Source organism: Nycticebus coucang, chromosome 19 (assembly GCF_027406575.1).
Source record: "Nycticebus coucang isolate mNycCou1 chromosome 19, mNycCou1.pri, whole genome shotgun sequence".
In the NCBI taxonomy this organism is placed as follows: Eukaryota; Metazoa; Chordata; class Mammalia; order Primates; family Lorisidae; genus Nycticebus; species Nycticebus coucang.
Genome location: NC_069798.1, coordinates 40,314,090 through 40,326,990, shown reverse-complemented (window position 1 = coordinate 40,326,990; position 12,901 = coordinate 40,314,090). Strand labels below are relative to the sequence as shown.

The following is a 12,901-nucleotide window of genomic DNA, read 5'->3' as shown; positions in this document are numbered from 1 at the left end:
CTCTAAGTTACTGATTCAGTGAATGTGGAATGAGAGGCCAGCCAGACACCATTTGACTCAGGTGCCTCTGACTCTCAGTGATCTGTCTTGAATTCCTTCCTGCCGCTGATATACCCAGAGTAAATGCTCCATCAACAATGGTAAATTTACCAAGTGACCCAACTCTTACCGGACTCTCAATCAGCAGCTGAGACAAAGGCAGCTCTCCACCACAGTTCTCTGACACTGTAAATACATCAAAGAACAAAGCTCCTAATCAGTGCTTTTTTAAACTACCCACCTGTGTGGTACACTTCTGACAATACTTCACCTCTTCCACCCTGCACTGCCTGAGTCCTTCACCCACCACTTTCTCCAGTACCATCTCATGAGCCACAGATCCCTCAAGCCTCCCTGTTTGTGCTCTGGCTGGATGGCCCATTCTCCTTTCTCCACTTGGTTAACTCTAAGTTATCTTGTGAGAATGGAGTCCAGTCTCACTTCCTTCACAGATACTGTCTGGACCTTCCCATTTTCCCATTTTCCCCCTTCCCCTCACATACACATGTGTGCACACATGTACACACACATGCACAGATGGAGCTGCTCTCACTTCCCTGGGCATTCTGCTATCAAAGCATTTGGCAAATTGTGTTTTAATATTTCATTTACTTTTCTGTCACTCCTACCACACCAGAAGCTCCATGAGGAAAGGGGCCATGTTTTAAATGGGTCTCTACATAGGTCAGAGCCTAAAAAACATTGACAGTCACTATCCAACAGTAAGTATCAAAACCATGTCTTTTCTTAAAAAGAAGAATGGATGTGGCACTGTTTTGATGGCATGGGTTTAGATTACTTAGTCTCTCTTTCCTACTTAGTCATTATGTTTGTGGGAAACATTTAATCTCTTCAATCTCACATGGAAATTGGGTAATAATCCTACTTTCAGGATGTTTGGGGAAGTAATTCAAGATTAAATGAGATAATAATTATGAAAGAACACACTGGGATCATCTTCATATAAGTGTCCAATTTTTTTTGAGTTTTATTATTCCCGTGGTCTATGTCACCCAAGCTAGCATTTGGCTAAGTGCTGCCATCTCTTCACAGATCCCAAGTAATGCCCTGATGAACATGATGAGAAGCACAGATGACTAGTTTCAATTGTACCTGCTAACTGGAGTGTTTGCTGTTGTTTGAGTATTGCTTTCTTATTGTTCCCAGTTTTGTCTCATGACGAAAAAAATATTGGATTCAGCCAGATTCCACTCCCTGTTTGCCTTGTGGAGCTGGTGGTCTCAGGCAAGTTTTTTTATCTCCTTGAATCTTCCCCATCTTAATCTGTAAAAGGAGAGGCACTCTAGCCCCTTCCAGCTCTGACACTCCCAGGTACTGAGCTTTGTCTCTTCAACTTGACAACCAGAAACCCTTCAAAGCTAGGGCTGGTCCCTTTCACCTCTTTATCAGATACTGCTGGCTCTGCAACTCAGTCTGCTGGTTAGCTGAATCCAACACAAAACTGAGCATATGGCATCGGCCTCTCAGATCAAGGATACCCATGATAGGAAGAGAAATGGATCAAACCTCTGAGACCTGAGACTGGGTACACCATCCATGACCGGATAATTCTTGCTCTACCAGAAAACATAGTGCCTCCTCTGGGAGCAGTAACACAACACAACAGCATGAGCCTTGAGTCTTGGCTCTGCAGCACTGACTGGACCAGTCCTCAAGTCTGCAGGTTGATTTATGGCTTTGGCACATTACTTGTTGCCTATGTTCCTTCCTGCTGTCAAGAAATGTGCCCCATCATGGTGAAGGAGGGGGTAAACATTACCAATAACTTGTGCCGAGCCCTCTACCAGCATTATCAATTCAATCCATACCACAGCCCTGTGATGCTGAAGATCTTGTCCTCACTTTATAGACATGGAATCTAAGGCCCAGAGACATTAAAGATTTACTCAAGGGTGAACACTGCCTGTACCGGGTATTTACAATTCCAAACCCTCTCACTTGTATATTATGATGTATCTAAAACATAAAGTGATGCTGGCTTTTGACCAAAATCTCACAGTTGCTTTTCCATCCCTGAGTTCTAAAACCAATTTACCATCTGAATTGCCACAATCACTTAAACCCTCTGGGCATAAGTTTTCTCATTTGCTCTTCCTAATTCTCTTCATAGAATTTTACAAGGAAAAAAATACATAATATAAGCAGTGTAGTGCCAAAATGAGTTAAATATGGTAAAACTGTAAGAAGTAATGTGACCATAATTCCTATTCAAATAGGGTAGCAGAGATCCACAAGGTGAAAAAATTATCCTTCTAACATGTATCAGGTATGCTTTAAGTTTACACAAGTTTGACATCTGATTTAACTTTACATTTTAAAGTTATCTTATTTATCCCAGATTTATTATCTGATTTAACCCAGGATGTGTCCATTTTACAGATAAGAAAATTAAAGTGGAAGGATTTGTTGAAATCACAGAGGTAGTTGTGTTTGACTCCAGATGTTATTTGAACTATATGCCACCAATATTCAGATACTCAGCATTATCGGTCCCTTAAACCCTGGGCCCCCATCATGCCATTTCTAAGTTGAGGCGGGAAATGATAGACTCCCTTAGAGACAATGGTGATAAACTGAACAATCTAACCAATAACAGTGTCTTTCTTTCAAAGCTTTTTAACTTTGACCAGACTACCTGTTCAGTCTTAATTCAAATTCCTTGATCTGTCAACCAATTGTCCTTTGAACATAAAGTGTAATCTGACACTTTACATGTTTGTGCTTCTGCTGAAAAGGAGATGCTAGGCATAACAGAGAACTAAACAAATATGAGCTTCACTTCCCTTCTTTTATAATATTTTTTTTCTAGTTATCTTGAATTGCCATTTAAACATTGCATTGTTACCGAAACTTGTATATGTCTTTCTCCAATTATACATCAAACTCCTGGAGACAAGTACCACTATGACAGAATGTTATGCTCTCTAAAACAGCCCATCCACATTCCAAATGCTTATATGTAGTTTTATTTTTTTTTGTTCTCAAGATACCCCTTTTGAACTCCAAACTGAAGAGCTAGTGGCAGACAGACCTAGTGGTGGATGGCACAGTCAGATGTCAGGGTTCTTACCCATGTGGTAAGGGGGGAAGTCTTCCTGCTCAGGTCTGCTGCCCCAGCACTTGGACAGCTACAGTCATGGCTCCCTATCCCAGCTCAGGGGAGATGAATCTTTGGCCCATTTGTCACAGAACCCCCTATCCCACGCATCTCACTGCCTGACACTCCCCAGAACCCAGTGATGAACTGGGCTTTTTCTCCTCTGTATTTCAAAGTGAATGATCTTCCTTGCTGTTCTATGCCTTCTCCTACACTGTCCCATTGTCCAGGACTCAGCTCATATTCTAGCTCTCTGGTCTGTCTAACCCCTGGAGATACTGGCCCACCTGAGCCTCCACTAAAATCCAGGGCTTGGGCCTTAAGTACTTAGCATCTGCTGATGGTCCTCCACTTAGTTTCATAAGCTCTTACTGCATTTTGCACCCAGACTAAGGGCAGACACTTTGTCCTCTCCATCTCTTGGGGTCCCCATAGCATCCCTCAGAATCTGGCCATAATCATGTTTAATGTCAATGAACAAATGCATTTGATAACTCAGAGAGTTGTGAAATGGTTGGATTTGAATTAAGGCAGGCAGTGAATTCCAATTTAGAGGATTCTGGGTTTTCTCCTCACTGTGGACAGAAGACCAAGAAGGAGCCTGCTATGGGTGGTCTGCCCCTCAGCATCAGCCAACTGCACCTTCATCTTCAGGCCTGCCCTGCTCATGCTCAGTCAGTATTATTAGCATTCATTTCCTTGAGGCAATTCCAAATTCACACTTGAACTCTGTCCTGCCACTGTCCCATGTAAAACCTATTCTGCTCCCCAAGAATGTCTCCTTTTTTTCACTTTATCCATGAAATAAATCCGAAACACGTCTTCCTTGAAGCTTTCCCCAACCATATCTTGTTCCTGATCACAAAGTAGTCAAATTCCACTTTGATCATGTTCCTGCTTTGACTACAGATGGATGCTTTCCATTTGAGCCAAGCGTGTACCTCCAGATATATTGCCCACTCTGCCAGGACAGAAACCACAACTCAGAGCAGAACTTTCCTACCCAACAGTACAAGGCACAATGGCTCACACTGCTGTAATGCTGATACTTTAATAAATATTTGTGGATCAAGAAAAAATAGTTGTAATAGAGATCTTGAGTACAAAGTAATGAGCAGAAAGAAGGTTCACAGAGCTTTCACATCAAATCATCCTTTTTAGCCACCACTATTAATCAACACTTAAAAAAAAATCAAAGATCTCATTGCTCAAATAACAATAGGTCACAGACACAGTCACCAACAACTGTACAAGACTTGCTACCCAGATTTCATTATTCTGCTGCAGTCATATCAGTGCCCCACTGCTTACGAAGAGCTACTATATTGGATCCATCAAATTTACCTTCTCTCCAGTCTCCACTCTCTAAGCACAAGTTCAAACACCAAGCAGTTCCTTTCCAGGGATGGAATTGCAAATAATTGGCAGATTAAAGAAAAAAAAAGAAATTGCTTTTTACCCAATTGGGCTAATAATATTGCTTGCTCTTTTTTTTTTCTTTCATTTTTATCCCAACCCTGAGCTAAAATTAATTGTTGCATCTCAGGACTTCCCTCTTCCTAGGCATCCAACCAGAGTGCTCAAAGCTCAATTTTTGCAATCCCATCAAAATCCAAATAACAAAGGGCTCTGACTTTTCATAAGCTTTAGATCACTCTCTCTGATCTCAAAATGCAGGCAAAGCAACTCACTAGCCATTATTGAACACAGCCTGCCATGTGGCAAGGCAGACCATGTACTATAAGGATAGGGAGAACATCCAGGAGCATAGACACAACCCAATCTTCATGCTCTTTAGAAGCCACATGGAGAAATGACACTTAGCACCTTAGATCCATGAGATAAGTGAAGCATCCGTAGCCTCATAGGCACAGGCAGCATGGGCAAAGCCCAGCTTATATAGAGAATATAGACTTTCTATATAGACTTTCTAGAAGATGTCTGTGTGAACCATATCCCTTGATTCAGCTCAGTTATTTCACCAAAGGGAGCCAGTCTTTAAAGAGATGTGATTAACTGAATCCTTTTCTTCCTTCCACAATACTCCTTGCAGTATATCTTCACACTTACCACACCATCTCTTCCGCTCCACTTCCCTGTCCTCCAGGCCTGGCTCTTCTCTTCTAATGTGGTGCTTCTCCCAAACCTATTTGCTCCAGGGCACCATCTTTCCCTTCTGTCACTCTTTTAACCACTTAGTAATAACATGCATGAATCTTCAGTGGGATTGGTTTGGACAGTTGTTGGGATGCCATTAAAGGGGTTTGAGGAACTCTGGCCTCTAAGAAATGTATAAAATTCCTGAAAATCATCTAGCCACAGAATCACAGAATTTCAGAAGGAACTTTCTGCATCCCTCTCAACTCTTTCACTCTACAAGGGTCAAGCTAAGAAGCAGAAAGGCAATCACACCATATGCTGACTGGAGCCAGTCCCACCTGAACCTGCCTCCCTGGCCTGCCCTGGAACTCTTCCCTCTGGGTACCTTCCTTTGCTCAGCCTTCTTCATTCCTCTATGGACAGGCTCATTCACTCATTTATCAGGAGCATAGAAGCACTTGAACTTAACGAAGAAGATCAAATAGTTAAGCACTAAAATGAGTGTGCTGGATAAAAAACTACCACCGGAATTTTCAGAGACAGTCAAGAACTGTGTGTGTTAGAATGGTGATGCACCTCCTGTAGGCACTTGACAACTATTTAATGTTTAAATGAATGAATGACTCAGCAACTGGGCAGATGCACATGTGGTAAAATAGCGTTAACTCTTAGGCTTTGAGGGAAAAACTGAGTTTGGCCCATTGCCCCTGTAAGGTAGCCAAAAATATAAAAAGCCATTAATATAAGTAAATAGTCACTGCGCCTCAGAGGCCCTCATTGTGTTGTTCTACACTGCAGAGATTTAGCCCACCTTAGCCAACATTTATGAGTAATATTCTACCTCTAAGTAAATTCATCAAGATAATAAAAATTATTGATAAGTAAGTATAGGTATTTGAAGGGTAAACTTGGCCCCTTTTTACCAAAGACTCACAACTTGGGGAGGTCAGTTACAACAAACAGCAAAGTGCTAGGAGCAGGGAACCAGACACAAGTCTGAGCCTCAAGTTCTCTGGGAACTGGGGATGAAGAGCTAAGAGCTGGCTAGCAGGAAGCAGCAAGTCTTCCTGGAGGCAGCTAGATGCTGCTAGTTGTTTTAAAAGGTAGACACTCTGGCTAAAAGGGAGCAGTGAGGGCACCACCCACATAGGAGGTGGTGGCACAGACAGAACTGAGGTGTGGGCAGGTGTACAGGGTGCCCAGGGTCAGTGAGAAAACCAGTCTGACGGGAGCAGAGACTGCAGTATGTTGCAATAAATGATGATCATTGCAAGGTGTGTGGTATGAGCTGCTGGGCAGGGAAGACCAGGCATCATGGGAAAAGGTAAGAAAGAGGGCGGGCACCCAAGAGTCAGGGAGCAAGTGGGCTGTGAAGAACTTTTCTGATTCTTGAGAACTGACCAGACGTGCCAGGACACAGGCAATCATTCTGTCAGTTCTTTTCTTTAGAGCAGCTGGATACTCTGTACTGAATGCGATTATGCAATCGCATAATTATTGTGTTCCCTGATGGAGGACCTCTCTTGCGTGCTCTCTCTCTTCCCCTCCTCCCTTTATATATGTCCCTGGTTTTTTTTTTTGTTTGTTTGTTTGTTTGTTTTTTCTCTTTCTGATTCTTAACTCAGAGAGCATTTCCTGAGTACTATACATCCTTGAGTCCGGTTGGCTATCAACTGCAACTCTGAATCTCAGATGTACACAGCATAGTAGGCATCTAATAATTCAACAGATATAAACATATACATATACTGTGTATAGAGTTATATTTTTATCAATGTAATTATTAGAACACAAAAGGCCCTTGTGGGCATTTCTGGTCATTACAAGAAGTTATTAACTTCTGGACTATGGCAACAATAATCTCAGGCACCAGTCTCCAGGAGGCGGCATGGAAACCCTCCCAGAGTTCAATTACAGAATTTGGCTGGTATTATTTGATCCTCACAACTCTTATGAAGTAGGCAGGGTAAGCATCTTTATCCCTATTTTACTGATTAGGTTATGGAGGTTCAAAGAGGTTAAATAACTTGCCGGGGGTCAGTTAGCTGGAAAGTAGCAGAGAAAGGATCCAAAGTGGATCTTGTCAATTCAGGTGTGAGGCTCTTCACACTTCACCGCAGCAGTCTGGCCCAGGTCAGCCATCAACTTGTGTCATTTCAGGCAACTCAGTGTATCAATTGGCTCATCTTCCGAATGGAGATAAAATGCTTATTTGGCCTCCCTCCCTAGGAGAATCAAGGGGGCGGATGTGATGTAAAGATATTTTTGAAAAGAACAAAATGCCATGCATATGAAAGGGAGTATTTTTGGTGGGAAAAGATAAGTTGGATCAGGGAAACATTTTTCCAAGCTGACAAAGTTCTGAAACTCTTATCTGCTCACAATCCATCTCCTGTCCCTCACCAGCACTTGGAAAGGCAAGTGCCGAGGGTCAGCCCAGCTGGCTTTCCCCACAATATGAATCTTTCTGGTCACTCTCATCAGCTCCTGGGAGTGGTGGCCACCCTCTCCCAAGGGATCCTAAGGTCCTCAGCTGCTCACATTCTTTATTTGACCATGATGTCAGAAAGTCAACAGCCAAAGCCCATTAAAAAAATAATGTTTCTTCAACCTGAGAGGGTACCCACTAACAGGGTACAAACCAACTCTAAAAGGAGAGCTGCTTTGGCCTGAAACCATGACACTTCTAAATGAGAACTTTAAAGGCCATTAACTTAGACTCAGTCATCCAAGGTCATGGTCGCCCCAAACTGTATATAGCCTAACTTGATGTGTCTTGGGGGCATGAAAATGTAATAGAAGGCTAAGTGAAAATGGAAATGAAAAATCAAAGCCAAGCAAAAATATAGGCTGGCATCATTGCCTTGCATTCATCAAGTACGCTCTGTGGACATCTTGGTGCTTTCTTTTCTCACTTATCAAGTGCTTGGCTAGCCAAAGTGTCTGCAACTTCATGAAGAGTTTGTGAAATACCCGGTTGCCTTTAAAAATAGCTCTCAAAGAAGCCTAAACTTATGGCAATATGTATCATGGTAGCACTCCTTAATCAATTTTGGCACAAATAATTTTGGGAAAGTCACCAGGTTTCATAACATGCCGTAAGATGGGAATGGAATTGGATTGTTTTGCTCCCTTCTTCACCGGAATCTCAGAACCAGGCAAAATAACATGCAGTAAGACCTCCATAAAGCTTTCCTCCTATAGCCCAGGGCAGCTCACCCTCCAGGACAGAACAATCTTCTGTCTCCTACCCCATCCCCTGCTAGGATTCTCCCATGCACTGGGTCCATGGAAGAAACTCAGTAACACTATCCCATCCATGTTTAAGGCACTGCAACTCCTTACAATGCTAATAATCTACCCCATTCTTCTGTCAGGAGCAAAACTGAAGCAACTTGAAATGCCATCAGCAAAAATTATTTATTTCCCATTCCTGAGTATCAGAGAAAATAGAGTTTCATTGGCTGGGTCCCCCTTCGATAGCATTCTGGTTTCAATTAAAACTTAGAGTCTCCAAGGGAAAAACTGACATTCTGGGAGGCCCAGGTCCAGCCAAGTGTCAGCTTCTCCACAAGGGCCCAGAAGGGATGTCCCATCCAGCTATTTCTCATCTTCTTCCTTTGGCATATTATATAGAAGCTTTAGAGCAAAGATGAAGTACAACTAAAAATAATGACTATATTGTGAGAACTCTTCTGTCATAAAGGTATATTTCTGTGCCACAGATATATCGATTTGGTCCTAAATGGAATTCCAAGTTAAGATAATAGCAGAAATGGAACAAGGAATCCATAAGAAAGTGCCTACCTATTTATTTATTCTTTAGCAAAATCCTGCCTCCTGCCTCTCCCCACTTAGCATTTGTTTTCAAGTGAATTCTACAAAGATCCCAAACACTGTTTTCTTTCCACCTTAGCCCTCATTTGGGTCAGGTGATTTACAAAGTAGCTCCTTCTGAGTAATACAAGTCCAGGGCCAGAAATGCTCATGGCACCAGGAGCTGTTTGGCTCACTCAGGAATACCTCCAGGCTTCCCCTGGGTGAGGTCCAGAACTGGGACTCTCAGCTGAGCCTTCCTATGTAACATTCTGATGTTAACATACCAAAGATTGGATACAACCCTTCACTTGCCTGTTCCATTCATGAACATATAAGGCAGTTGATATTTTCTCCCAAGCTAGAAGCGGGCCCCTTCCTAACAGGCACTGCTGCCTCTTAGCCGCTCCTCCTTCTGTTCACAGCACGCCCCGTTCCCTCCCCCACCTACAATTTGTTTATTTCAGAGACACATCTATTTTCCGCTAAGAGAGACAAGTATGTATCCTTACTCTGGCTCCCGACTGCGTTTGCTCACCACCTCCTCCCCCTGCTCAGCTCAGATTACTGTGGTGGCCAGCAGCTCCCACAGCCCAGTCTAACACCAAATTCAACTTCCCAAAACCAAGACTTTTTTTTTTTTTTTTCTTAATGAGGGAGGAGGAATCCTGTGCCAAGGGGCGCTATGAGTACTAAGTTTTTATTTTTTCTGGTGCTTCATTCCCTGAAGTTTGCATGTGTCCAACTCGATTCATCCCCTTCTGATCTCGAAACACTCTGTCTTAACACCCTTTTCTGGTAACAGGCAATGAGATTAAGCACAGGGGAAAACACAACACCTTCAACTTCACTCTAAAACCTGGGAACCCCATGTTAGAGTAAAAGGCATCACGCCTCCCTCTGGGAGTTTAAGGATGGTGGAAGCCACAGAAATAAGGGAAAGGGGGAGGGAGTGGCCTGGGATGGTAAACTGGCTGCATCTTAAGTGCTACAAACTTTTTCCTCTCTCACCAGTCAGGACCAGTGGGCCCCGCCCTCGCACCCTAGCCAGACAAATCTAAGTGGGGTGTGCAAAGAAACCTCTCCCCAGGACACCCAGGTCTGTCCCAGTGGTGCAGTTGTAGCCTGCACAGAGCAACACCCTTTCTCTCTGAGTCCCTCTTTTCTACCCCACTTCCCGCTTCCCTGGAAGACACACACACACAGACACACCAAGTGAAGAGAAGAAGAGTTTGGATGGGACATGGGACATTACACATGCCATCTATAGAGAGTAGGAGATGGTACTGAATTGCCGGACAGTTTTGATGACAGCTACTTTATAAAACTAGTTTTTAATACAAACCTAAGAGGGAAAAAGGAGAAGAACAGGATGAAGAGCAAAGGAATGAAAAGGAAAATAAAATAAAATAACATATAAGAGAAAAGCAATAGTATGTCCTTAGAGACCACGGATTCCAGCTAAACTTTAAGGGAAAAGGTATGGATAGTTGGGGGTGAGAGGGGTGAGGAGAGACTGTGAAGGAAAAATAGCTGTTGCAGAATTCCAGAATAAACTGCCCTTTGCAGGAAAGTTTCTGCAGGGATAAAGAGACACACAAATTACCCTTTTAGCATTCGATGTCAACCGTGAGATTATCAGGACAGTTTATTTGAAACGGAAACGAATCGGAAATCCTCCCTCAACAGTCCTTTTAGACAGACACACGCAAAGAATAAACGGAGTGGGGGGGGCAGTAAGAATGCCCTCTCCACACTCCCAATACCTCCAGCCCCATCTCTTATTTCCAACTGCACAACTTTCAATCTCCAATGAAAATATTTCTACTTGGATCCGATTTCAGAACTGTAGTAAGCAGTGTGGATGGGGAAGGAGGGGTTCTGGGAGTGTGTAGGGGAGGGGGGCTGGAATACAGGATTTCGGCAGTAACTTGTTTTTTTAGAACCAGCATGCTCTACCGGATCAGAAATTGCTACTACCCAACAAAGCTTCCATCACAAACAGACACGGAAAACAGCATCCCCGTTATCACCATTTTTGCTAAAGATCTGCCCAGTCCTGTTTACCTGACTTTGTCTCTATGGAACTTCTCAGACAGTATTTTGGTCAAAGAGATAATGGTCTGAAAGACAAAAACAATAAATCGATACCGAAGGGGCTCCCTTTCCTGAGTGATTTCCCACTGGAAACCACCGAGCGGGGAAGCCTGCCTACCGTTAATTCCCAAGCCCACGGCTCCCCTAGAAACGCACACAATGCGTGCTTTCAAAAAGGCATTCGTCTGCTTTTAAGGGAATTCCTGTCCTTTCAGAGTCCCCAAACCAGAGAGCATAAGAAAGAGATTCAAATCCATTGATTAAGATTTTTAAAAGAAAGACTAACACACAGCCACAACACAACCACACACCAACCTTCGCTGGCTGGACCACTTCTTGCCTGTTCTTCTTTCTATTAACGACACGTTAGATTCTGATACATTTCCCCCCCAAAAAAAATCCAACTAGGTTACAATGTAGCTCTCTAGCTCCACTTAACCTGCAAGTTACAAAGAGAGCAAAAAAAAAAAAAAAAAAAAAAAATCCTGCCGCCTTCCCACCCCTTCCCTACCCCCTCCCCCTCCGAATCCACTCCAACCAACGCCAAACCCGCCAGCCCCGCCAGCCGGCGGCAGGACTGAGGGAGGGTGCAAGAGGCGGGGGATGGGGGAGATCTGATTAGGCGAAACTCAATAAGCTCCCAGCCTTCCAGCCCAACGCTTCCACCATCGCCGCCACCAACCGGCCACTCCAATTGAGCCAGCATCGCTCCCCACCCGCGGGTCTGTCGGAATCAAGCCCATCCCCAGCCACCTCGCCGGGACCGGCATCCCGCCCCCTCGGCCCCGTCTTCCCCTTCCTGCCCGGTGCAAAGTCAAAGACCCAGCGAGGCGACGTGAACTTTTGCATGCAGGGCACACACACCGCCCCCGGTTCCGGGCGTGCGGGGGCCCGCGGCGCGGCGGGAGGCTGGGCGCCGGGGCTCCCAAGCCGAGGTCGCCGCGCGTGCTCACCCATGTCCCGGCGGCTACGGCTCCGCTGGCCCGGGCGCTTGCTCAGATTCCGGCTCCGGTCGTTCGCCGGAGCCCCCAAAGGTGCTGCTGCGGCAACTCCATGACGATGAGCATCTGTCAAACCGCGAGCCGCGAGCTGGCCGCGCCAGCGCTGGGGGCGCCGGGGCCCCCAGGCGCGCGGAGGCGGCGGCGAGCGGCGGGCGCCCCGGCCGGCCCCGCGCTTCCCGCCCGACTCGGCCGCCTCCGCCGCGCCACCGATTTATGGAGAGAGATATCAAGGGGGAAAATGGCGTCTCCGGAGCCCGAGGAGTCCTGGAGTAATCACATTCACACACACACACACACACACACACACACACCCGCACGCACACACACTCGCACACAGGCGCGCGGCAAGCCCTGCTAATTTTAGCAGGAGCCAAAAAAAATTATATATATATATATTTATATATATATATAATTGTATATATCATATATATATATCCCTTCTCTCCGATCAGTGCTATTTTTTTTCTTTTCTTCAAAGGATGGTTTGGAGCATTAAAAATGTTGCTGGGTTTGGGCTCGCAGGAAGCCGCGCGCGGAGGGAGAGGGCGCTTTTGCTGAGCTGTGCAGTTCGGTCCGCGGCGCCGGGCCGCCCTGCCCACCCGCTCCTCCGCCCGCGGTCGCTAGTGTGGCCGCCGTTGCCGCTCCATGGCCGCGCCCGCCCCGCGCCCCCGTCGCGTCCCTTCGCCGCCCGCCCGCGTCCCCAGCGAGCGCTGAAGTGGGGTCGGGCCCG

At 45.2% G+C, this 12,901-nt stretch overlaps 1 protein-coding gene across 1 annotated transcript in view; it reads right to left on the bottom strand.

Annotated features, from left to right (window-relative positions):
• The window catches only part of SETBP1 (SET binding protein 1), a 408,545-nt gene extending 396,100 nt beyond the window's left edge, over window positions 1-12,445 (bottom strand). Inside the window, exon 1 of the mRNA XM_053571729.1 lies at window positions 12,124-12,445. The gene's annotated coding sequence lies outside the window, so the exon portion shown is untranslated. The remainder of the gene's footprint in view (window positions 1-12,123) is intronic.
• Window positions 12,446-12,901: the final 456 nt, after the last annotated feature.